General features: G+C 41.8%; 1 protein-coding gene and 1 pseudogene across 1 annotated transcript in view; one reads left to right on the forward strand and one right to left on the reverse strand.

Annotated features, from left to right (window-relative positions):
* Nucleotides 1–27,333, reverse strand: part of LOC135703712 (roundabout homolog 2-like) — a 356,656-nt gene that overhangs the window by 315,050 nt on the left and 14,273 nt on the right. The window lies entirely within an intron of this gene.
* Nucleotides 1,216–12,363, forward strand: LOC135703689 (small ribosomal subunit protein uS5m-like; annotated as a pseudogene).

A 27,333-nucleotide genomic window follows, 5' to 3' on the forward strand; every position in this document is an offset into this window, starting at 1 on the left:
CTTTAAGAATGCGTTATATTTTGGTGTCGTCTACCACTTGGGGCCTCCCTTAGCTCAGTCGGTAAAGGCGCAGCTACAAAGCAAGACCATGCTGGAGGTGGTTGGGTTCGATTCCCGGTCCGGTCTAGGAATTTTTCGGGTTAGAAAATTTCTCGACTTCCCTGGGCATAGAGTATGATTGTACTTGCCACACAATTATACTAATGCAAAAATGGTACAGGCATCGAAAGCTCTCAATTAATAACTGTGGAAGTGCATCTAGAACACTAAGTTGAGAGCACGCAATAAGCTAATATGCGATATGCAATAAGTTACAGTTTTAATTTCCTACCTCAGTATGATCAATGGATCATGCGCCTCCATTGAGTTGAAAACATAATATTTCGCTTGCATACTGAAGCGAAGCGACACACTATTTACAAAACATTAGAAGATCAAAGCAGGATAGTCAACGCGCCAAAATCGGAACTGAGCCATGGTACGTATCAGTGGAGAACACTAAATAGCTGATCAACTGTTGCCTGCGGTACCGTAAAACGAGGTGTCTTGGATAATGTGGAAAACTTTGGTAGGATTACATAATGATTAAATTTGCTCTCCACGAAAGAAACTGGTTCCATATTTGTACCATAGTCATATTAACAGAGTGGTGTAAGTGAAGCGGTGTAATACGAGAAGACCACAAACGAAGAGAAAGCTTATACAGAGAAGCTGCGGATGGCAGTCTAGATTCGAACGTGTGTTACATATTTTAAAAACATATTAAAAACAATTTTCGTGGTTTTCGCCTGTTTGAAAAAACATTCAAACCATGACTTATGAAGTATATTTTCGATAAAGCCATCACAAATTCAACGTTGTATTCTTATTGCTTATTGTGTTTCTGATTATATACTCATTTATAGTTTCATATTTCAAAAACTAAGTTGTTTGAGTTTCACGAATTTTTTTCTACATTCATCGAGCATTATCAAAGTAACCTCAAATCAAAATACTGATGTTATGTCATAAAACTAAAAAAAAAAAGTGCAAATGCTTTAACTTTTGTTAAACATATAACTAATGAATTAACTCTAGCATCCTCAGTACTGGTTTTAAAAATAATAAAATTAAAAAAAACATTCAATATTCGTAAAAAATATTTAGAATATACTTTAAGAACTATCGATGTTGCCCAGTTTTACGGTACATAATTCGTGCCTGGTGATCTCACAAATGGATCAATGGTTGACATGGGATCCTAACAAGGGAAAAGTTGGCTTCGGTAATAGCTTAACCTATTATCGTCAGGGGGGTAAGCAACGTCCTTGAGAGTTCAATTTTGGCATGTGGATACATTGTGTTTCAGAGCAACTATTGGCCAAATTTGAGTGCTCTAGGACTTTGTTTACCCCCTGACGATAATAGGTTAAGGTATTGCATCGCTTCACAAGGACGTAGCATTTCTGAAGAAATGCCAAAAATATAAGGTTATACTTATAAGCCATAGGATAAAGGTACGGACACCCACCCCACCCAGCGTAGTAAAGAGGATGGAAGCAGAGTTCATCAAGGATAGCATCAGACGGCTATATAGCAAACTGGACATGAAGGTTTTGGAATGTTATTATCTACATCTCAAATTGGCCAAGGAGTATCCAATTAAATTCCAGGAGTTTCTGTCTAGGGCCAAGGTAAAGGGTGTCCACGATGAAATTGCCACACACAAAATTGATTCGCAAAATTCGAGTTTTCATCCGATTGCCATCAAATTTTCAGGGATTGAGAAATAACTATTAAACTTCATTTTACCATTTTACTCGTATTTTATTTACAGTCCATACGCAAATGCCCGCACCTTGGCCTTAACCCCGGCCATAACATTCTGCACAACCTGTGAATCAACCGTTTTTTGCATGTAAACCCATACTTTCTTCAGTTCCTCGACTGTCTTCACTACCTTAGGTCGTTTAAGAAGGTGCTGCTTCATAATCGCCCAGTACTTCTCGATGGGGCGGAGCTCCGGAGTGTTGGGAGGGTTGAACATTTTCGGCACGAAATTGACCTTATTGTCCGCATACCACTTCAGCACGTCCTTGGAGTAGTGGCATGAGGCCAAATCCGGCCAGAAGATTGTTGGGACGTTGTGGGCCTTCAGGAGAGGAAGCAGCCGCTTCTGGAGGCACTCTTTTATGTACACCTGTCCGTTCATCGTGTCCTGGGTCACGAAAGGTGCACTCCGCTTCCCGCACGAGCAGATGGCTTGCCAAACCAGGAACTTATTCGCAAATTTGGACATCTTCTGAGTGCGGACATGCTCCGGAACGCTGAATTTATCCTTGGCCGTGAAAAACAGGTTGCCGGGGATCTGTTTGAAGTCGGCCTTCACATATGTTTCGTCGTCCATGATGCAGCATTCTACTTTCGTCAGCATGTTGAGGTACAACTTCCTGGCACGGGTTTTGGCGGACTTGTTCTGCTTCTCGTCGCGATTAGGGGCCTTTTGTACCTTGAACGTTCGAAGCCCAGCCTTAGTTTTGGCCTTCTGGACAAAACTTCGGCTTAGGTGCAGCTTCTTAGCCACATCCCTAACGGAGGCGTTCGGATTTCGGTTGAAGGCCCCAACTACGCGGTTGTGATTTTTGGTGTTGTACGGAATACTTTTTCCTTCACTTCTGGGCTTCCGATCGGTGGTCAACCGTTCCTCGAACCGCTTAATCACTCGCGACACCGTGAAATTCGCGATTCCCAACGTTTTAGCGATGGAACGATGCGAGAGATCCTTGTTCTCGTGATGAATGCGCAAGATTTTATCACGCACGAGCTGTTCTTTCGACTCCATTTCCGCGAGTTTTGATCACAGGACTTTAAAACTTGCAGGATGTAAATAATGCACTATGAACTAAATCCACCCAAATTTTCATTAAATTCTACCCAACGGTTAAAAAGTTAGAGCAATTTCATAGTGTGGCAATTTCATCGTGGACGCCCTTTAGCAGAGGAGTGCGAATCGGATAGGAAGCGGAAGCTGCAGGATAGGAAGCTAAACAGACTACGGCAGGAGTCTCAACGGAGACGGACGACACACCGAACGGGTGAGCAGATCCCATCAACCATCACCACGACACCGAGCGTTCACTCCATTGATGGGTTGGTTGTCAACCGATCGACGACCGCATTCACGGAAGAACAATTGACACACCTCAACAAGGGGCTAGGAAACGCGGTTACAACCAAGCCAGACGTGGAGCAGATCATCATTGACGTAGAAACAGCGATTACCAAGACGCTTCCAACAACATCACAGAATACGGTTAGGACTATCACATCGAACATAATCAAGGACGGACAGGACGGACGCGCCAACGAAAAAGAAATTCGGATTGTAAAGGAGCTAAAAAGTAAAGCAGTATACTACGTAAAGGCAGTCAAGGGAAACGCGGTCGTTATCATGGACAAGGACGATTACGATAATCAAATGACAACGAAGATTAACAACGGACCGTATAGACAGCTTCGAGTAGACCCCTTACAGAACATAGTGAAACGCGTGGAGAAAGCATTGAAGGAGTGCAAATCAATATTAGGAGATGGAGCAGGCCGTTTACGGGAATCCAATCCCATCTTACCCAGGATCAAAGGTCTCCCAAAGTCCACAAACCGGGAAATGAAATGCGAGAGATCGTGTCTGCAGTTGGTTCCCCCACTCACAAACTAGCGAAGTAGCTAGTCACAGAGTTCCAGAGTATGCCGAATCAGTTCCAGAGTAAACCAGTTAGTAACACCCAGGAGTTCACCCAGCAACTACAATCTTCAGGAGACATCAACGAGGACGAGATTATGGTATCTTTCGACGTCACAGGACTGGCTATTAACACAACGAGAGGATGCAGCATGGAGAAACAAGGTTCGGACGTACCTTAAGCTGATCCACCTTTGTATGGAAGAGAACTACTTCTCTTTCCGATGTAACTTCTACAAGCAGACGAAAGGAGCCCCAATGGGAAACCCCTAATCCCCCTTCTTGTGTAAACTTTTCATGGCCAACTTGGAGACAATCCTGAAGGAGAAAGGACTATTACCAAACCGTTGGTGGAGGTTTGTTGACGATATCTTCAGCGTAGTTAAACGGGAAGCCCTTCCACAAATTTTAGATGAGATCAACAGAATTCATAAGGATATCAAATTCACTCACGAGATAGAAAAAGACGGGAAACTCGCATTTCTCGATCTTCTAGTCATCAGGGAATCGTCATCATCTTCCTCGCTTGAATACGAAATTTACAGGAAACCAACAAGCACCAAAAGAGTTATCCCCTATACTTCCAATCATTCGTTCCAGCAGAAAATGGCCACCTTTCACCACATGATTCACCGAATGCAGACTCTTCCACTCAGCGATACAGGAAAGGTTAAGGAATTACAGTACATCTTCGAAACAGCAAGACTCAACGGATACAAGGAAACCACAATCCAGGCAACAAAGGAGATTATTTACAATCCTCACCACAGCACCTGAACCATTGAAACGAGTGTCCGTTCCATTTGATCAAGATATTACTTGTAAACTAAGACCACAGTTAAAACAATTCGGATTAGATTTAGTTTTCACCAGTAGACATAACCAGTTGAAATCATTGTTAGGATCCACTAAAGACCCAGTTAATGTTTTAGGTAAAGCAGGTGTATGTAAAATAAGCTGTAATCATTGTAACAAAATATATGTAGGACAAACCAAGAGAACTTTAGCAACTAGATCTAAAGAACATATAGCGGAGGTTAATAAGACCAAAAAGCAAGAAGAAAAAGGCCTAACATATGATTTCAAATCAAAGGTTGCAGAACACATCTTCACAGAGGACCACCAACTATCGACGGAGGACATCACGATTTTACGAACCGTTTCTACACCATGGAAATTGGATGTTGCAGAAAGCCTCGAGATCAACAAACAACATAATTCAACTTTACTCAACAGGGATCAAGGAAACGGACACACATGGCTTTTCAAGTTACTACCTAGGACACATCAACGAGTAAGCAGCGGAGTACCTGTTCCTATAGAAAAATAAATTTAAGTTTACCTAGTTTCTAAGTGAAAATGTACCTGTGTTAATATATATTCGGTAAATGCGATGTTTTTCTTCAGTCGAGTATTAGTACAAGACACTGAAGAAGTCTGCACATTGTAGACGAAATACGCGTATCTGTCAAGGATAAGCAAATAAAGTAGTGGAATTAAATGGAAAATACTAATCCTTCTCTCTCTCATTATACAGGTATTCCACTAAGACGCCCACATTCATCAGGATATACCACAACCGTTTCTGAATATTTACAGCAGTATTTTCAGACCGTGGAGCATACTCACTGATCTCATATACGTGGTACACGATTTGAAAACCTAGGGCTTATAGAAGCAGTAATTAAACTATTCCAAAAGTCTACATCGCCTAGTTTGTTTTCGTTCAGTGGGGGTTCGCGAACTCCAGGTTGGAAATCAATGGTTTAGAAAAAGAGCGCCGAAGGTTCTAAATACTATAAATTATTCTACACTTTTAGATAAACACACTAGGCTGGAAGCTATGAGATGTGATTCTCCGGATGCTAAAATAAGGTGCGAATGGTGTGCAAAGCCTCCACAACTGCTAATTCAGCTCCGATCAGCCCAAACTACTTCAGTTAGTGTCACACTGTCAATAGCCTAATTTCCACATATTACACAATGATGGAATTCAAATCAACGGGGAACGGGTGGAAGATTCCCACAACTATCAGCTAGACAGAGCTAGACCATAATGTGAAATGTTTGAGTGCTAGCATAATGCGTGGCATCATTCAATTTGTTCTCGAAATTGAAGCCATAATCGGGATAACATACCGTCACTTCAAGGCATTATAATGATTGAATTTCTTGCAAAGGATAGGTACTTTAAAAATATTCGCTGAAAAATTATATACGATATTAGATAAACAAACAGATTAAATTTGTATGGCAACTGTGGTAACCTAACGCCAAATATTTTTAAAGTATTTTTAAGTATTTCCAGGTATCTTAGATATCAGTAAGGACTTTCTGTGTAGAACGCGAGAAATACAAAGTTTAGAGTGGGATGCCCCTAGGTTACATTTCTCCAGTTCAAACGAAATCTCAAACATTCCTCTTGATGGAGCCCATCAGCGCCCACACAGTGGAATCGAACACGGAATCAGCGCATTTCTTCCATTTTGCCCGCATTTGCTGGATGTCCTTGACTACACCGCCGCTTCGTCAAAGTCACTGCTTTGAAAATGCCCAATATTTTTCGATTGGGGGCTATTCGGAGGATTCATTAGCTTGGGTATAAAATCGATCTTGTTGGCAGCATAGAACCCTCCAGGAACCACAACTCGCTTGCCAAATCATGGCCTTCTTCGCAAACTTGTCGGCAAACACGAAATTCAATCTTCCCGGCACATCCCCACTGCTGCTTAAAGTCGAGTTTGACGTATGTTTCGTCAGCGATCAAAGTGCAGCCCTTGTGTTTCGTCAAAACACGGTTGTACAAGAGCGTTGCACGCTTTTAGCCACGGAATTCTACTTCATGTGCCGGTTCGAATGTTAACTGGCTTTGTACGACTTGTATCCTTCCCTGGCAAGAATGTTCCGCATCGTTTGAAAGTTGGCGTTGCACCTTCTGGCCACAGCTCGGATTGTTAGATCGGGATCGGCTTTAAAGCACCTCAGCACCTTGCTGCGCAGCTGACGATCCATGGTGCCAGTTTTTTCCTAGGTGCGCTGATTCCTTTCCACACTCAGGGCTTCCTTGTAGGTTTTGAGCACTCGACAAACTGTGGTTTTCGGCATCTTCAGTACTTTAGCCAGTTTGGAACCTGATCACTACGGATTTTCTTGTGCACAATACTTTTTCATCTTTCGAGTTCCATCTGACGTTATTTCTGAACGCGATCGACAACTTTGATCAAACTTACACCAGTTGTTCTCTATAGAAGTGTAAACAAACCACTGTTAAAGGTTTTCGACTCCCAACACTAGAGGCGTGCTAGCGGCGCGCAAGGGCGTACCAATTTACTTTTAGTCAGCCTTTAGTTTCCAAAACAGTCTCTATTTTGTATCCAGATCTAATTCCAGTGGCAATCGTTTGAATGCATTCAGCGAAGTGTTTTCGCAAGAAAATCCAGTGAAATTAGCGTTTCAATTTAGGTTGCCGAAAATAGTCTGTCACGCCAAAGCCGTCATTTCCCCTATTATTTTAATAAAAATTGCAACAGTTTTTTTTAAATTCAAACTTCACAACGCATATCGCTCAAAATTAATACCGATGCTTCAGAAATGTGTAATCTTCCTGTCGCACTCACTTTCAAACTCATCGGGCCGAAACATTCCCAATAAGCACTGCTGCTGTCGATCCTGGCATATTTTTTTCCCTGTAAATCCCTTGGACCTGGCACACGCATTGTCCAATTTCATGGTCTGGTAGATTTTCGAGGATTAATGTACTTTCAGGCTCGAAAATCCCGGCTTCATTTGCTGCTCTTGTTTGTCCCATATCGATGAGGACGACGACGACGACGAAGCATCAGGCGAGACGGGTGATCGAAAGCAGCGTGAAAAGAAAGACATACAAAATGTTCGATTTTTCTCCACTTTCACTCTGTAATGCTTGCTGTGCAAGGTTAGGTTCAAAAGGATAAAAAACAACAACAAGCATCATCCTCCTAGTATTTACCCGCGTACCGCACAGCTGTGAGATATTTTACGGTCCGTTTTGCACAGACCAACACAGTCAGAGGGACGAACGAACGAACGTACAGCAAGCGGCTCGTGTCGGCTTGATTCAATAATAGCAACACGCGAATGATGCTGCGAGGATCTTGGTAGAGGAAAAATAAAATTAGTCATCAAACGGAAAAGAGTAGCAAAACGACGAAAAAATAACAAACTTTCACTCTTTGATCCATCGGAAAACCGAACGTTCACTGCAGGGATTATTTCCGATCACTTTGAGCCAATGGTTCATCCAACTTGAGGGACTGAAAATAGCACTGTCACTAGTGCTGTTACGTAAAAAAAAAGTGACTAATCGGACTATTTTCTGCTCGCAGCATCCTTTGCGCTTGGGAACTACAAAGAAATCTAGTATAGGTACAGAGGTACCTAACGATAGTGAAGAGACCCAGAGTAAGCTCCTTTCCACGGATTGCAGTAGCGTGCATTTTTATCTTTCGTTTTTCCTGTTCGTTACCCTGATCCGCCTAATATTCTCACCGACACATCAAGCGAAGGAGGAGGAGGAGGAGAAGAACCGACATAATGCCATCCCCCGAGTGAGCGCTTCCAGCAGAAGAAGCAAGCACCATGCAACGCTGAAGAAGTTCCATTCATAAAATAACAAAAGAAGCCGAAATGTCTGTATGTAGGTATGTATGGATCTCTTCTCAGATCATACGAACGAAACGACGGCGACGACGAGAATGGATGCCTGCCTGACTGAAGTCGTTATACCGGTCGGCATGGGAAAGGAGCTGCTGCCTCTCACGCGAGTCCCGACAGTCAGTGGTTAACTTCAAAAGAGGAGCATATCATATTTTCATGCGTTCCCGAACATGATCTATGACGAGATGAAGTTGTTGGGCTGTATTTCCTTCCTTACGCCGCCGCGTGCAGGCTTCTCGTTTCGCGGGACTTGTTACGAACCTGCACAATTCAAAACAGATGGTAATTGTGGTTTGCAAAAGGGACAACAAAAAACTTGTGAAACTTGGCACGATTGATGAACTGACTTATCTGCGGTAGATTGTCATGGTCTGTAAAGGTTTTGGTCACGATGAGTTATCCATAATTTATATGTTAACAAATTACAATCTTGTTAAGATATGAAGAAGTGATGAAGCTTATGGTGAGTATAACAGATGATTTGAGGTCGAATATTATCTTCTTATATTAAGATAATTATTATAAAATGGTAGACATGATACAAATTACTTATGAAGTGTGAAAATGATCCAAAAAATACTAAGTTGTGTTCAAAAATCATGTTAAATGAGAGCCGTAGAGAGCCCGAACATAACTACAATCGTTTTTTGTAAGGCAAGCATACTGGTTATTAATGCCCATCGAAGACGAGAAATTTTCCAACATTCACGATGCACCTTCTCACTATGCTATTGTCGGATTGACAACATTATTGATGATCAGGCCTATAATGGAAGTTACTCATAGTTACTCCAGCAGTAACCACGTCAATCTATCCAGCGGGACAAACTTAACGAATTTCAAAGTTGATACGTGTATTGAAATGTACCAATAGCGTATCATAGCGTACACGCTATTTCGAGGCTACTCAGTGACTGGGTAGATCGCACTCATTTTTGCATGCTGCATGGGGTTGTCAAAAAATTAGTGAACTGGTTTTGCTCCGATTAGTGGAATCTACCCAGATTCTGATTAAGAGGGTAGTACACTTTGATTTTTCAAAAAAATGCATTTTTTTTTTTGGCTTCAAATGTTTCTTGGGATGTATACTTTAATTTAGAAAAGACTCCAAGTCCACCAGAATATTCTTATCGCTTTACGAAGCGATTTCCTAAAACATGTACCGGCGCGCTGAGAGAGCAATTTTATCTTCAAACGCGTTTATCTCGAAACGGGGTTTTTCAAACTGGCGTGGGAAATAACTCTAACCAGTTATCATCAAATTTGGATATCGCCTAGGTTTTCTTGTTCAGAATTAAATTTTGCTTAGAAATACGTATCCACATTTTCGATTTTGTCAAAAATGGATTTTTAATCTACGATTTTGTAAGCATTTTTAGGGTGAAAAAATGGACTTTTTTTCCTAAGGCCACAACTTTTGAAAAAATTATTTAAAAAAAAAATCGGAATACGTATTTCTAACCCAAATTTCATTACTAATCAGGATTTTTGTTCGATTTATGTTCCAGGATCACATGGAAAGGAGTATTTTCCCACGCCGTTTTCCGACTTCCGCGCGAGGACGCCCGTGCGACCTGGTGCACCGGCCACGGGGAGACGCCAATCGAGTTCAATAAAATACAAATTGTAGTTCAAAGGATGACTAATAAATGGGTTATAACATATTTGCCCTCCCTGAGTGTTTTATTGCTTAAAAAAATTAACGAAAATGCCTTACTTTTTGGACGTTCAAAGTGTACTACCCCCTTAAATGGTTCTGATATAAATTTTTCCTAAGTTCAAAATGGCGCACTTTGGCGATTTTTGCGCAGTGTGTCTAAATGTCTAAATCCAGTTAGAAGTGAAGCTGTGAAAATGGAGCAGCTACGTAATAGACTGGATAGCGAAACTTATCAACAGCTAGTTGGTGAGTTTTAGAACTCTAAGATATCAATAAGTATTATGTAGTTGAAGATGCTTATTTCGAAAAACAGACTGAAGTGGTAATTTTATACGATAGATGAGCAGGAGATGAAAGTATAGAACTGATAGTTCCGTTTAGATTACGGCAGTGTGAAAATCTAAACGGAACTATCAATTCTATACTTTCATCTCCTCCTCATCTATCGTATAAAAATTAACACTTCAGTCTGTTATTCGAAATTAGCATCTTAAACTATGTAAATAGTTGACTTCACGCAGAAGTAATACTAAACATATAGTCAAAGTACAGAATTATAATGTTCATAATGTTTTTTTTTTTTTAATTTTCTTCCTGGACGAAAAAAATAAATGTAAAGCATTCTTGGCGCAACCATCCTCAACTGGGTGAATGGTCATCATCATCTAGTCGCAAGCTGCTTCAACCCACTGTTCCGATATTATATAATTCCAGGGGGACCAGTTTCTTCAATAAATGTAAGTTCTGTCGTTGTCAAACGAGTAGCAACACGCTTTTACGAGTTTTTCCTACTTCAGTGCCTGCGCAGCCCTGGAAGGGCACCATTTCGGTTAGTAACGCCGGCAAGAAACGAAGACGAGGCAAGGGATCCGGACGTATTACTCCCAAGGATTTGGAACAAAGGACAGGTGCTTGGTTTCGGTAAGGCCAACATTGTATGGCCAGGATTGTCAGCGCCGATTATTCGAGGTCGAGAGCTTGTCCAACAGCACCAGCTTCCGGAAGATAACAAGCGAGAAGTCAAACTCAAGAAGATTCGCGATGAGATGGTGAACTTCAAACGGATGAAGCTCAGTCCCCTTGAGCGAGATTGGTCGGGATATAAAATGCCTGGCCGTGGTATGCAGTTGGAGAGGACCAGTTTGAAGGATTCGACACCAAATGTTTGAAACTGAAGACCGTTGTCAATATGAAGGGCAATCTTGGTAGGAAGAGATGCGTTTCAGCAATAACAGTGACGGGAAACGACAACGGTTTGGCAGGATTCGGATTCATCAAAGTCATAGATATTAAGGCAGCGTTGCGACAGGCAAAAAATCGTGCCGGTCAGAAACTGATGTATTTCGAGCTGTGCAATGGTCATACTGTTTTCCACTACTTCTATAGTACTTTTGGTGCGACAAATATTTTCATCGAGCGTAGACCGAAAGACTACGGCTTGAAATGTCATCAGGCATGGCAAATCATTTACATTCATTTCGTGCATTCATTTACATTCATTTACCTCTAACTTTTTCCATCAACAGAAATCCGTTGAATGATGTATGAAATATTTATAGGTTTTGATACTAACTACAACTTTTGTCAAAAACGCAAATCTGTATCTCTTATGCATGACGAACTAGAGTGGGCAGAACTTGATACTATTTTTAAGTGAATGTAATTAACATTCACTGAAAAACATAAGTAAGTTCTGTTCGCCCCAGTTCATCATGCATAAGATATACAGATTTGAGTTACTGAAAAAGGTTGTAGCTAATATCAAAACCTACAAAAGCTTGATACATCATTTCATGGAATTCTGTTGATGAAAAAAGTTAGAGGCAAATGAATGTAAATGAATGCACGAAATGAATGTAAATGGTTTGCCATGCCTGAATGTCATCGAGCCATCAAGGCCGTTTGCGAAGTAATAGAAATCAAGGATCTTCGGGCAAAATGCGAGGGGTCGACTAATGTGATCAAAGCATTCTTCATTGGTATGTTGTGCCAAAGGAATCATCAGCAAATTGCAGAATCCAAATCATCGTCCGGAGAACGTTAATTTTCCAAAAGTGGTCGCAAGTTCAACCGCTTGCCGAGCCCAGGATGAATTGGAAAGAAATGAAATCCTTGACTTTACGCAATTCTGCATGGATGGTAAGATTCAACTAAAGAAGAAGAAGAAGAAGAAGTAACCTCCGTTCTACACCAAGTGCCGGTCCTACGAAATTTATCTGAGATCCGCTGTTTTTTAACCAACAAGTACGCGGAGTGCAAGATGGGACCGGCACCGAAGGACAAATAGAAATTAGTGTTGTAAGGTTGGGACTCGATTGCAAAAGGAATTATAATTTTCAAAATGTTTTTGTTTTTTTAATTTTCTTCCAGGACGAAAAAATTTATATGCAAAGCATTCATTCGTTTATATCGAAATGGGTAAGGTTTACTCAGTGGACAAATGTCGTCATCTGAGTAACCGTTACCCAGTTTGATCCATAAGCACGTTCACTCTTATTTGAGTAAAAGCATGTTTACTCATTTCTGAGTAACTTCCCTTTTGGCTGAACTGAGTGATTTTCAACTCAAAAGTGAGTAGCATCGAAATAGCGTGTGCCTTCAAGGATTTTGAACATACCTCAAAGCTTCCCGGAGAACCCATGGATAGACGTACACGCTTAATGGATAGACGTACACACTTAATTTTTTTTGGCGAATCTCGGCAATTTTTGCCGGGATTTGCACAGCCGAGTGCTCGGCAATCTGTTTTACTGAGTTCTCAGCAAAAGCTACGTTTGGTTGCTGAGTCTCGGAAAATGCTTTGCTGAACCTCAGCAAACAACGTCATGTTTGATGAGATCTCAGTAAAATTGATTGCCGAGCCCTCGACTGTGCGAATCTCGGCAAAACAAAAACTAAGTGCGTATGATTTGGGCAATGACCACTAGATCGACCATATTGTCTTGGTAATGTGATTTACCAAACGCCTACTTTACGAATCTGTAATTAATTTTTAAACGTACCTATTATTTTCGCTTAAATGCATGTACTAAACTTTTTAAATCGGTTTATATATAAATTCTGAGCACGGAATTGGGTTTCTTGAAAAAAATTTGGCCATATTTCATCAAAAAACATCATAATTAAGTCCATTCTAGCCTATTTGAAGACCAAAAACCGTTTTTATCCTTCTTACAAAGAAGGGTATAGATATCACTTGAAAAACCGACTATCGATCCGAGGCCCGGAGGGCCGAGTGTCATATACCATTCGACTCAGCTCGACGAGATCGGAACATGTCTGTGTGTGTGTGTATGTGTGTATGTGTGTATGTGTGTGTGTATGTAACGAAATGAATGCGCTTACGTTTCTCAGCAACCGCTCAACCGATTTGGACAAACTCGGCGCCAAATGATAGGTCTTGGGGTCCAATTGAACGCTATTGAACGGTTTTGGAATCGGTGAACCGATTCCGGAGATATGGCCGGAATAAGATCCGGTGAATATGGGCCTTCACGCTGGATTTAACGGACAACGTATCAAAACCATCTGATTCATCCAATGATGAGGCCCTACGTTGTGTTTATTTCGGTTAACGAGGATAACTCCAATTGCTCGGCGGTGGTACAGTGAACTCGAATTGCGAATCCAATCAAAACTGATGATTTTTCTTGCCTCCGAGAGGCAGCGTGCCTACTCGGAGTATTTTGATTTACTGAATATTTTATTTAAAATCTTTGGCCTTTTATACAGTTTCATATAATAGATAATAATTAAACCATCTTCATTTGTGATTTGAAACAAAGTGGAAACAAAATACAGATTTAATTCTTTTCAGTGGAACAAAGTGGTGAAATATTTCACTGCTACATTTCGTCATGGCTATTTTGATGCTTCATAGGATTTGCCCTTCATATGACATTTCCATGGAATCGAGAACAAAAGTGTTGTGAATCACAACACCATCATATACCATTCGACTCAGCTCGACGAGATCGGAACATGTCTGTGTGTGTGTGTGTGTGTGTGTTTGTACGTGTGTATGTGTGTATGTGTGTATGTGTGTATGTGTGTGTGTATGTAACGAAATGAATGCGCTCACGTTTCTCAGCAACCGCTCAACCGATTTGGACAAACTCGGCGCCAAATGATAGGTCTTGGGGTCCCATTGAACGCTATTGAACGGTTTTGGAATCGGTGAACCGATTCCGGAGATATGGCCGGAATAAGATCCGGTGAATATGGGCCAAATTACTAAAGAATTCAAAAATAAGATCAATGCAAGTCGTGTTAAGTGTTCCAGACCACATTGGACACACTTGGACATGTCCAGGGTACCCCGGGGAAGTTGCTTGAATATGAATTGAATTAAAACCCATTAAATCACATTAAAATACGATGATAAGCTGATTGGTAGCCTCACCAAATAGACTACACCCGGATATATTCCGGGTACCCCCAGGCAGTGGCGTAGCGTCACTGGATGACACAGGGGTCGGGGGCTTGGTCACTGATAATGACAATAAAATAAATAAACTTGAATAAGTAAGAAGGGTCTGATCACACCATAGGTGGATAAATTCGGGTTTTTTTTTATTTGCGTTCCTTTAAAAATATTATATTTTTGAACAAAAACTTTAAAAATCGATAATAATTAAAGAGACGCATGGTGCTGTTTGGAAAACTCCATCATAAGATATCCCTTGAAAACTTACCAATGATTTAAATAAAAATTAATATTATTTGAGAAAATCCATTTTATCGATGACAAACTAAAGAACAATTGATCATTCAGAAAATATTTTTGGATATCTCTGGAGTATTTGCTAATCGGTCATGGTCAACTTACCTAATTGGAATTCTCCTAGTGATTACCGGTAAAATTGAATTATTCGAAACAACATTAATTTTTATTTAAATCAGTGTTAGGTTCTGTCCGAAAGAGAATTTCAGTTTGGTCATGACCGATAAGAAAGTGTTCCAAGGATATTCAGGAATATTTTCTGAAAGTTATTTGATCATTTGATCAAGTTTTGTTCAATGTTCTTTCGATATGATGGAATAATACAAATCAATATTAATTTTTATTTAAATCACTGGTAAGTTCTATCAGAAAGGGAATTTCAGAAAAGTACGTTGTTCATGAAGAATCAGAAAGTGCTCCAGTTATGTCCAGGAATAGTTTTTATTTTAAATATCTGATCATTTGATCAGGGTTTTCTAATGAACCTTCGATTAAATGGAATTATTCAAAATATCATACTCTTCTACTAAATCACTGGTAAGTTCTATCAGAAAGAGTATTCCAGTTGGTCATAACCGATCACAAAGTGTTCCAGGAATATCCAGAAAGATTTTCTGAATGATATCTGATCATTTGCGGCACCGGTGGTGTAGTGGTAAGCGTGATTACCTCTCACTCCAGCAGGCCTGATTTCAATCCTAGTCGGTGCCACCGGGATGTTCTGAGGCATAATTTCTCTGATCACGCCTTCCTTCGGAAGGGAAATAAAACCGTTGGTCCCCGATTCATGAGTTGATGGGTCGATAGGTAGGATCCAGGTGTGGAAGCTGCCTCCCTGGCGTTGGTAGCATTGGTGCTCAGCACGGAAAACAAATCAAGGGAAAAAATCGGATCATTTGATCAAGTTTTCTGGATTTTTTTTTAAATTATATTAATCTTTATTTAAATCATTGGTAAGTTTTATCAGAAGGCAAATTTCAGTTAGGTACGTTGGTCCTGAAAGATCAGAAAGTGTTTAAGGAATATGTTATGATGGAGTTTTTCAAACAGCACCATACGTCTCCATAATTATTTACGATATTAGCGATTTTGTTCTAAATTAGTATATCTCTAAGGTACGCAAATAAAATAAACCGATTTTGGACTTCAAATTGGGTAGAATACACATAAGTATGATGTGTTTTTTTGTATGAAAGCGGACTAACATTGTTTGACGAATTCAATTCCGTGATCAGAATTCATATATAAGTCTATTTAAAAAGTTTAGTAGAAGCATTTATGTGAAAATAAGAGATACGTTCAACTTAATTAAAGATTCGTGAAGTACACATTTGGTACATCACATTTCCGTGGAAATCTGGTAGATCCACGCGGTTATTGCCGAACGTATTGTACGTTATGGTACGCTATTGGTACATTCCAAAACACGTGAAAACTTTGAAATTCGTTAAGTTTGTCCCACTGGATAAATTGACGTGCAGTAACCGTAGAACGATTTAAGCGCAGGAGAATTTCAGAAAAAATTTGGAAACAACGCAGAAGTTCCCAGAAATTAACGGAAGTCGAGGTAACTTCAAGGATCTTTAGTACAATTCCATTAATTTTAGTGCAGTGTCAAGAGCATCATCAGGAGAATTGTGAAAACTAATGCGAGGTTCCAAAACTTAAGGGAAGCTTGTAGAACTTCAGAACAGTCCCATCAATTCTACGAAAATTGTAGGAATCTAACAGAAGCTACGAGTATAAGTTTCATCAACAGACCAATTTTATTTTCGGAACACATAGTATATAGCTTTTCAAATATATGAAGAGAATTTCAGGTCGAATAGGGGCCCTTTTTAGATCATTTCGAGTCCTTCTAATAATCTGTATCTATCCTGTATTTTCAATGACACGAATCAAATTTTGACAAATCTCCCCCTTTGGTTTGTTTTTTCCGTCGATCTTGTTTTCCGTGCTGAGCACCAATGCTACCGACGTGCCAGGATGGCAGCTCCCACACCTGGACCCTACCTATCAACCCATCAACTCATGAACCGGGGACCAACGGCTTTACTTCCCATCCGAAGGAAGGCGTGATCAGAGATGTTATGCCTCAGAACATCCCGGCGGCGCTGACTGGGATTGAACCCATGCCTGCTGGGGTGAGAGATAATCACGCTTACCACTACACCAATAGCGCCGCTAAATGTAGTAAATTGAAAGTGCCTTCTTTTTCAGAAAATGTGTAATCCTGGTTTTAGACAATGTACAGAATCCAGACTCAAGATAACAGAGACCGTATTTTTACTAATCATCATTTAATTGTTTGTGATTTTTTGAATTTTTTGAAGTTTTCTTCGTTTACACAAATAATTTCTCATTTTTCGACAAACACATTCTAGGCCTTTGGAAATGAACAATAATTCTAAGTGTTATGTCTCAAAAAGATCGAATAAACCTGAAGCGAAAATCATTCGTGAACAGAAATTCTCAAACCAGACCAGGTATGAGACACTCCCCAGTAAGCTATTTCCAAACACACCGCCCTGACCTAGTCTCTATGAGCATTCTAACCTACCCATCTAGCGCACACCCTTGCACCCATCCATCCATCAGCAGCAGCAACAGCAGCAGATACCGAAGGTTGAAGATTCTTCCTTGGAGATGCACCCTGATGGGCTCTCCGATATGCAGTCTATTGTTATGACTTTTTCATTTACAACCTTTGCCTCTGATTTTCACACCACACACACGAGTGGATGATTCTCCTACTACGGCTCGGCAGCTGAGTTATGCACCTACTACTTGAGCACACACACCCGGAGATTTCGAGCTGAAAACAAGATTCTCTCCCTCAGCTCAGCCATTATTATGACTTGTTGAAGAGTCTTCATGCTACAGCAGCGCTAGACGTTGAGAGCTGCAGTGTTGCTGTCCCGAACCTCAATGGTGTCAGTAGAGTTTTCCATTACTACTAGCAACACTTCCCAACTGTCAACTACTTCATTGGATCCGACTGAGAAGCGAGCTGAGAAGCTCGAGTTGTGAAGTTGAAGTAAGTCACAGAGCTAAACAGGGTATAACAGGGGACAAATGCATCCCGGGAAAAACGCGCGATGTGGTTTTTCTTAGCTATTCCAATCTTAATTCTGGGAGTTGTCGTGCCGAAATGCTAGTTTAAGTACTAAACTAACATTGTGGTTTATCAAATTTATGAATTAAAAATGGAAATCCTGTGCATCGGGCGTTTTGCCCCGAGGTGCATTTTGGACTGTTTTCCCCTACATATACAGAGCGATGCGTCGGAACAAGGGAGGATGTCGGGTGTCTTTTTACAACAATGCAAGTGTATGTGCGTCTTCGGTCGTCTCTTGGACGGATGGCCAATGAACAGCCGGGATGACATAATTCTAATTTATGATTTTCTGAATGCACTACTGCCTCCCCTCGCTCCCGGGATCTTCCCGGGTGGCTTTTCTAGCCGGTTGTGTTGTGTCTTGTCGTCTTGCAACGTAACGTTCCTCAAGCGTCGTCAAGTACAATGGAGCAGATGCATTATCATAGAAACCAATTTCCTGGACGGCTTTCTCACTTGTATATGTATTTCTGGATTCTTTTTCCTTTCATTTTGGATTTCCATTTGGTTGTGCACTTGGACAATAGATTGATATAAATTGTGAACGGTTAATGGTAGTACGGTTGGGAAAATTGGTTCAAGTCGAGCTGTGAATCGTAAGCTGGCAATAATTCAATGGATCTTCTATATTTTTTTGTTGAAAGTGCTTGAAGAATCACTAAATCATTTTTAGATCTTTAAAATATTTGAGGAATTTGTTACGGTTTAAAACCTTGAATTCTTTAAACTTTTTTGGGGAATATTTAATAGGGCATTGGAATTTTTCAAACTCAATTAACCATACAGCAAGCTCCAAGCAAAGCACGCTTATCGTGGCAGCAAACACGATTTAACGACAAACTGTAGACTTTTTACCCTTGAAAAAGGCCACAATAAACGGCCGAAACGTCAGGCAATGCAAAATTGACCGTTTGGATTACCCTATACAGAGAAAGCAATAAAAAAGAAATCATATAAACAAGACCATTTCGAAATTTCTGTCAAGTAATGCACAAATACCACTTTGTAGCAAATCCCGGAATCAAACCACCCAACCGGTCACAAATTAATCATTTCGCAACATTCCCACCTGCCACCCATCAAATTACACAGACGAAGACGACGACGACTAGGACGCCTTCCAACGCCCATCACGAGTAGGTAGGTATGCAAATGATGACCACGCTCACGGTATTATAACGACAGCTCGTAAGCGACATTTTCGCGGCTTCTCGCATGTCGACAATTAAAAACACGCTCCCGTCTTCTCCTTCCTCCTCCACCACTGACCGTCCCACACCGTAATTTCACACACTTCATATCAAGTTTGCCACCCAAACAAAATCAGAAACGAAATCCAACTAATGATATTCCCACCACCATCAACCGCGACGTCGTCGTCGTTGTCGTCGGCGTCGTCGTCATGATCGGTGTCGTTTAGTAGAGCCATGAAAACAAAATAAACCAATTTAGTGCCACCCCCAACACGCGAAAAAAAAACTTCCGTCTGCTCGACGAGTATATAGGACTAATCATCGTCAACACGACTCGTCCGGCGTCTTCGCCTCTCGTGCGTTCCCCTTCATCGCAGGAAGATAATTTTAATTTCTTTGCAAAATTAGTTCCTGGCTTCCTTCTTGCTCGTCAGGAATATCAAAATCTGAACAAAAAGCTGCCGCTTCCTTCTCGCCACGCTGCTCCATTCAGGTGAAGTTGTTCAACGCACTAATAAGCTCTTCCGGGGGGGAAAAGTTTCAGGATCGCGCGTCCGGTGATGGGAAAAGAAAGGAATTTTCGGTGATTCACCGTGACAATGTATGGTGATGGTATATAGGTAATGGTTTTTTTCTCTTTTGTATACAATGGGGGTTCTGCTTTTCGAATCATCATCAATTAAGTGGTGTAGTGTGAAAAACGAGCGGGAACGAATACGGGAGGGCGGGCAAATGAGACGTACACTAATAACTTCATAAGACTGATGCGATGATGATGATGATGATGAGGATGGAGAAATTTGCCATCAGAATTGGAGTGCGAAAAATTGTTAAACTGAACCGACGAGCCGTCATTTTGATCTGTTTTGGCTAAATTGTTTCTGATTATTGCTAACTGTTTGAAAGAAGAACGAAGAACAAGACAAGGTTATGTTTGCTCTAAAATGATGTTGAGCAGTTGGACATTTTTGTTGTATGAGTTGTCTGAACTTGGGTACTGCGGACTCACTCAATGTGCTTGTCAGTTGGGAGCAAGGGGTAAGACAACTGTACTCAGAGTAAATATATTTGCAGTGAGTAAATTTGAGTTACTCATATTTACTCAAAAATAAACAAAGTAGTCTAATATTTTTCATCACAGTCCCGTCTGACAGAATGTTTTGAATTCAAAATTTAGCTTTCTTTCATTAAAACATCCAAGTTAGATGGCTCTTATCCAGGTCAGGCGATCGCGATGTTTAGGTCTCTTTTGTTTTATAGGGATGGATGGCTAAAGTGTAATTTCTTTGAAGTTTTTGGTGATGTTTCGTCTGATTTTGTATGGAATTTCTTCCAACATCTCCTGGAAGTTTTTTTAAGCTTGCCCTGGAAGAATTTTCCACCTTCTCTCGTAAGTTTCTTCCATTGGTCAACGGAAGTTTCATCAACTTTTCGTTCAAACAGTATCTTCAGATTACCCTCAGAAGTCCTACTGGCTAGCGGTAGCCTATTTCCGTGGGAAATAGTTTCCACGTTCAGCGGTGAACGTGGAAACTATTTCCCACGGAAAACTTTTCTGAATTATACTGAAAATTTCATTCGTCTGCTTAAATTTACATGGAAGTCTCTTTTAACTTCACCTGGGAATTTCTCACAAATTGTGTCACAAACGTCTACCGGTTTCGTTTGGAAGATTCTTCGCCAGGAAGCTTTCCTGACTTCGGGCTCTTATATTTTCCCCAAGGAAATCCTGGGTTGTGTGGTCATTTTTAATATAAAATATGTTTAACATGGTTTTTGTACAATAAAAAACCGCTTCTCGGGAAGCCAAACTAGTTTCCTGGGAATCGGGAAATGATAATTCTAGTAAATTTCCCAGGCATGAAACACTAGATGGTGTGATTTCAAGACTAAGGAAGTAGGAATTTTAGCTCATGAAAATTAGTACTCAATCTCACAATATCGGAAATGAGGAAACTCATCATTAATAATTATTATTAATAATTACGGTGTACCGTGATTACCAACATTTTATTTACCAGCATAAATAAAGGAAAAGGGATTTAAATCTCTGAGAATATTTAGCTGGAAAACTCAGAGTTAGTGTCAATTCTCTTCAGAAGCATTCGTTGTTTCCACTGATTGTCCAGAATCCCTCTTTGGATTGACTGGATTATTTGAAATCCCTCCTGGACTGTCATGAATCCCCCTCAGTATTGAGTGAAATCCTTCCTGTGATTGTGTGGAATCTCCCCTGAGATAGTCCATATTCCTTCTTTGGATCTTCCGAAGTCCACTTTGATATTGTTGAGAGGCCGAACTGGGATTGTCTAAAATTCCCCTTAGGAATCTCTACTGAGACTGTCGTAAATCCCCTTTGCGATTAACTGAAACCCTCCTAGAGATTGCACAGAATCCTTCCTGTAATAGAACGTCATCGGCATGGCAGTAAAGCAAGACAGCTCTGACTGTTCCGTAAGGTCACGATAAAAATCTTAAAATGTTGTTGCTTTGCTTTGCTTGACAGTATCAATTGCTATGTGCATCAGTATCAAATTGAGCAACGCGAGTTACTCAGAGTAACTCAAAATTAACTCCGATTTTACTCATGATCAAAAGCTGTCTTGCCCCAAGGTTGGGAGCCAGTGTGAACTGTCAAACGGGAGCCAAACATTCAGAAGCACTGCATATGTTGCTCGAAAACAGTAGGCTGTGGAGTTTTGACGGCATAAGAAGAGTTGTTTTTTGTTTATCAAGATAAACAACTTTGTCTAGGTCGTCAAGTTTTACATTAAAAAAGTTAAAGAAAAAAACATGTTCCACTAAAATGAAGAAATGTCAAAAACACCAAAAATATACATCTCTCAAATTTTGATATTTTGTTTATCGAGTATTGCTTAATTTTTGCTGAAAATATCAGGTTGCAACTTTTTGCGCTTTGGAAGATAATGGAGTTCAAAAATTTCTGTTTTTTTAAATATCTTTAAAATTTGAAGCTTAAACCAGTATGTTTCTTCAGAAAAATAATTTATTTAATGCATATGCATAAGAGAAAAATATACAATTATATGTTTGTAGGCAAAAAAAACGAAGCAGGAAGAAAAAACCATGTTTTCGACATTTTTTTCTTTAACTCCATTTAACTCGGAACCAGTAGGCTGTGGAAATGTTACGTCTTCAAAAGAGTTGTTTATTATGTCAAGTCTCCAAAACATCAGAGAATGAAGTTAGACTGTGGCGCCATATTTGCGGAATAGTTTTGAACTATTTGTTTATGTCATCTTCCTTGTTATGATGAGAACCCCGAAGACATCAAGTTGCGGAAATGCTTTGTTTCGGAGTTATTGATTTTGTTCCGCTAGATTGCATTCCTGGCCTAGTGGGCACTGATTTTAAGGTGTTTCGCTGTCGTAACCACCTCGAAACTTTAAGTGCAAAAATATCAGCTTCTACAACACGTACCACAATGCAACTGTTACTCCACGATTGCTGTACGTACTGCAATATACATAAAGCAGCAATTTCAGGTAATTCCGAGATTTGTGAAATTGAAAATTTTGAAGTGGAAGTGCATTATAGTAGGATGGATCCATTTGGGGTCCCAAAAAACTGTGCAAAATTTGGGTACGATTGGTTATAACCCGGCTTTCCGCATTGCGTTTAAAATTGGCATGGAAATTAGTTAAAGTATAGTCCAGAAAATGCCTAATAACGTTGCTCAAGAATGGGTGGTGCTAGAATGCCTCTAAAAAAAGTTATAGCTGTTCAAAGATCAATGTTTCGAATTAAATGCCAAACATCACTTTTCCTGCCAACACTGCCGCTGTAACGAAAGTCAAACTCAAAACTGAAATAACTTCGGAGTTTCTTATCTTATCGATTTGGTATGTTCAGATGCTGGGCTACAAAATGGTGAGTTGACAACCTGAAAGGAGCTACTTCACGCCTCCTCGAGTCATATGATAACAAAAGACTACCAGCTGAAACATAGACACAGCTGGGTGGCGTAACCTGGGCAATGTTGCCAGTCTGGCAATAGCAAAGTGAAGAGGTGCGACGCGAACACTGGCGCGGTAACCATAGTACGGTGATAGAGGAAATGCTTCACCAAACCTGAGCGTCTGTTCATCATGGAGGTGCGGCTCAAAACGGCGTATGTTCTCCATGTTAGGAGCGGCTGATCACCGTCCTAGTGCCAGCGTGGGACTCTAAACAGAGCTGTGCACGATGGTTCCCCGGCAAGACAGGGGGTTGGGGCAGGCCCAACAAGCCGCCCTGGAAAAAAAAACAAAGTTGCAAATACTGAAGAAAGAAATACGGATCGGAACAATCGGCACAGACCTACGCGACGAAATAAGGACTACGATTGGAAACTCGGAACATGGAACTGCAAATCGCTCGGCTTCCCGGGTTGCGATAGGTTAATCTATGACGAACTTCAACCACGCAACTTCGAAGTCGTAGCACTGCAGGAACTTTGCTGGACGGGACAAAAGGTATGGAAAAGCGGGCATCGAGCGGCTAATTTCTACCAGAGCTGTGGCACCACCAACGAGCTGGGAACCTGCTTTGTAGTGCTGGGTAAGATGCGCCAACGCATGATTGGTTGGCAGCCGATTAACGCGAGGATGTGCAAGTTGAGGATTAAGGGGCGTTTCTTCAACTATAGTATCATCAACGTGCACTGCCCACACGAAGGGAGACGCGCAGCTGGAGCAGGTGTACGACGGCTGTTCGCAACGGGACGTCAAAATCGTCATCAGCGACATGAACGCTCAGGTAGGACGGGAGGCAATGTATAGACCGGCAATCAGGCCAAACGGCCTGTATGCCGTATCGAACGACAACGGCCAACGATGCGTGAACTTTGCAGCCTCCCGGGGTATGGTAGTTCGAAGTACCTTTTCCCCCCACAAGGATATCCACAAAGCCACCTGGAGATCACCTGACCAACACACAGAAAACCAAATCGATCACGTTCTAATTGACGGGAAATTCTTTTCCGACATTATCAACGTCCGCACGTACCGCAGTGCGAACATAGATTCGGACCACTACCTAGTTGCAGTATGCATGCGCTCAAAACTCTCGACGGTGCATAACACACGTCGAAGTCGAACGCCGCGACCCAACATTGAGCAACTACAGGACGCCGGAGTTGCCCAGGACTACGCGCAGCAGCTGGAAGTAGCACTACCCACGGAAGAGCAGCTTGGCGCAGCTTCTCTTGAAAATGGCTGGAGGGACATCCGTTCAGCCATAGGTAGTACTGCTGCAGCGGCACTAGGTAATGCAATCCCGGACCGAAGAAATGACTGGTTTGACGGCGAATGCAAACTGTTAGTAGAGGAGAAGAATGCAGCACGGGCGAGAATGCTGCAACACCGCACGAGATTGAATGTGGAGCGATACAGACAAGCGCGGAACAGACAAAACTCAGTTTTCCGAAGGAAGACCGAGATCGCGAGGCGATGGAAAATCTGTACCGCGTAAACGACACACGGAAGTTCTATGAGAAGCTAAATAGTTCGCGCAAAGGCTACGTGCCGCAAGCCGATATGTGCAAGGACTTGGACGGTAACCTTCTCACGAACGAGTGTGAGGTGATTGAGAGGTGGAAGCAGTACTATGACGAGCACCTCAACGGTGATGCAGCAGAAAATGAAGGTGGTTCGGCAACAGACCTTGGAGCACGCACAGGAGACGACAGGCTACCGGCCCCTGATCTTCAAGAAGTTGAGGAGGGGATCGATCGGCTGAAGAACAACAAAGCAACTGGTGTAGATCAACTACCAAGTGAGCTATTAAAATACGGTGGTGAAGCACTGGCTAGAGCGCTGCACTGGGTAATTGCCAAGATTTGGGAGGAGGAGATATTACCGGAGGAGTGGATGGAAGGTGTCGTATGCCCAATCTACAAAAAGGGCGACAAGTTGGATTGCTGCAACTACCGCGCGATCACACTGCTGAGCTCCGCCTACAAGGTACTCTCCCAAATTCTATGCCGCCGTCTGTCACCATTTGCAAGAGAGTTCGTGGGGCAATACCAGGCGGGATTCATGGGTGCACGCGCTACCACGGACCAAATTTTCGCGAATCGGCAGGTTCTGCAGAAATGCCGCGAATACAACGTGCCCACACATCATTTGTTCATCGATTTCAAATCCACATACGACACAATCGATCGAGATCAGCTATGGCAGATTATGCACGAGTACGGATTTCCGGACAAACTGACGCAATTGGTTAAGGCGACGATGGATAGAGTGATGTGCGTTGTTCGAGTATCGGGGACACTCTCTAGTCCCTTTGAATCTCGAAGGGGGTTACGGCAAGGTGATGTACTTTCGTGTCTGCTGTTCAACATCACGTTAGAAGGTGTGATCAGAAGAGCTGGGATATACACGAGTGGCACGATATTCAGGAAGTCCATCCAGCTCCTTGGCTTCGCCAATGACATTGACATTATGGCACGGAACTTTGAGATGATTGCGGAAACGTGCATCAGACTGAAGGCTGAAGCTAGGCGGATTGGACTTGCCATCAACGCATCGAAGACAACATACATGAAAGGAAGAGGTTCTAGGGAAGACAATGTTAGCCTCCCACCCCGAGTTCAGATTGACGGTGACGAAATCGAGGTGGTCGATGAGTTCGTGTATTTGGGCTCACTGGTGACCGCCGAAAATGATACCAGCAGAGAAATTCAAAGACGCATTATGGCAGGGAATCGTGCCTACTTTGGACTCCGGAGGACGCTCTACGGCCACGAGACCTGGACTAAAGGGTGATACGGTCAAAATTTGGTCACTATCAACTTGACGTATTTCTTTCAATTTTGCATTTAAAAAACCTGAACACCCCTCATTTTGAAGGTGTGTGTGTGTAGAATGTTGCTCCTATTTTGATTTTGGAATTCACTCTTCAGTTGTCAAAATGCCGTCCAAGCAAGAAGAGCAGCGTATCAAAATTTTGCTCGCGCATCGCGAAAATCCGAGCTACTCGCACGCAAAGTTGGCAAAATCGCTAAAAGTTGCCAAATCAACCGTTACAAATGTAATTAAAGTGTTTGGGGAACGTTTGTCGACAGCCAGGAAGTCTGGATCGGGGGTATATCGAAAACCGGAAGCCGCTGAGACGACAAAGAGAGTTGCCGGTAGTTTCAAGCGAAACCCTAACCTCTCTCTCCGAGATGCCGCAAATAAGCTGGGTGTATCGTCTACAACCGTGCATCGAGCCAAAAAACGAGCCGGACTATCGACTTACAAGAAGGTAGTGACTCCAAATCGCGATGATAAACAAAATACGACGGCCAAAGCGCGATCCCGGAGGCTGTACACGACGATGCTGACGAAGTTTGACTGCGTGGTAATGGACGACGAAACCTACGTCAAAGCCGACTACAAGCAGCTTCCGGGACAGGAGTTTTATACGGCAAAAGGAAGGGGAAAGGTAGCAGATGTTTTCAAGCACATGAAACTGTCAAAGTTCGCAAAGAAATATCTGGTTTGGCAAGCCATCTGTACCTGTGGCTTGAAAAGCAGCATTTTCATAGCTTCCGGGACTGTCAACCAAGAAATTTACGTGAAAGAGTGTTTGAATAAACGTCTGCTGCCTTTCCTGAAGAAACACGGTTGTTCCGTACTGTTTTGGCCGGATTTGGCATCTTGCCATTACGGTAAAAAGGTCATGAAGTGGTACGCCGCCAACAACGTGCAGGTGGTTCCCAAGGACAAGAACCCTCCCAACACGCCAAAGCTCCGCCCAATTGAGAAATACTGGGCTATTGTCAAGCGGAACCTAAAGAAGACCAAAAAAACTGCTAAGGGCGAGCAGCAGTTCAAGGCAAACTGGCTTTCTGCGGCGAAGAAGGTGGACAAGGTGGCTGTACAAAATCTGATGGCAGGGGTCAAGCGTAAGGCCCGGCAATTCGGATTTGGAAAAGCGGAAGCCTAACTGAATATTTTTCCTGAATTTTATACTAATTGAACTTGAAAAAGAAATTTAATTTGATTTTTTAAATAAACGATTTCACCGATTTACACGCGTTTTCCCTTGACCAAATTTTGACCGTATCACCCTTTATGCTCGTGAAGGACCACCGCGCCCTTGGTGTTTTCGAACGAAAGGTGTTGCGTACCATCTACGGTGGAGTGCAGATGGATGACGGAACGTGGAGGAGGCGAATGAACCACGAATTGCACCAGCTGCTGGGAGAACCATCCATCGTCCACATTGCAAAAA

This window comes from Ochlerotatus camptorhynchus, unplaced genomic scaffold (genome assembly GCF_037179485.1).
Source record: "Ochlerotatus camptorhynchus isolate MF236.1 unplaced genomic scaffold, CSIRO-AGI_Acam_v1.1 ptg000220l, whole genome shotgun sequence".
Taxonomy (NCBI): domain Eukaryota; kingdom Metazoa; phylum Arthropoda; class Insecta; order Diptera; family Culicidae; genus Ochlerotatus; species Ochlerotatus camptorhynchus.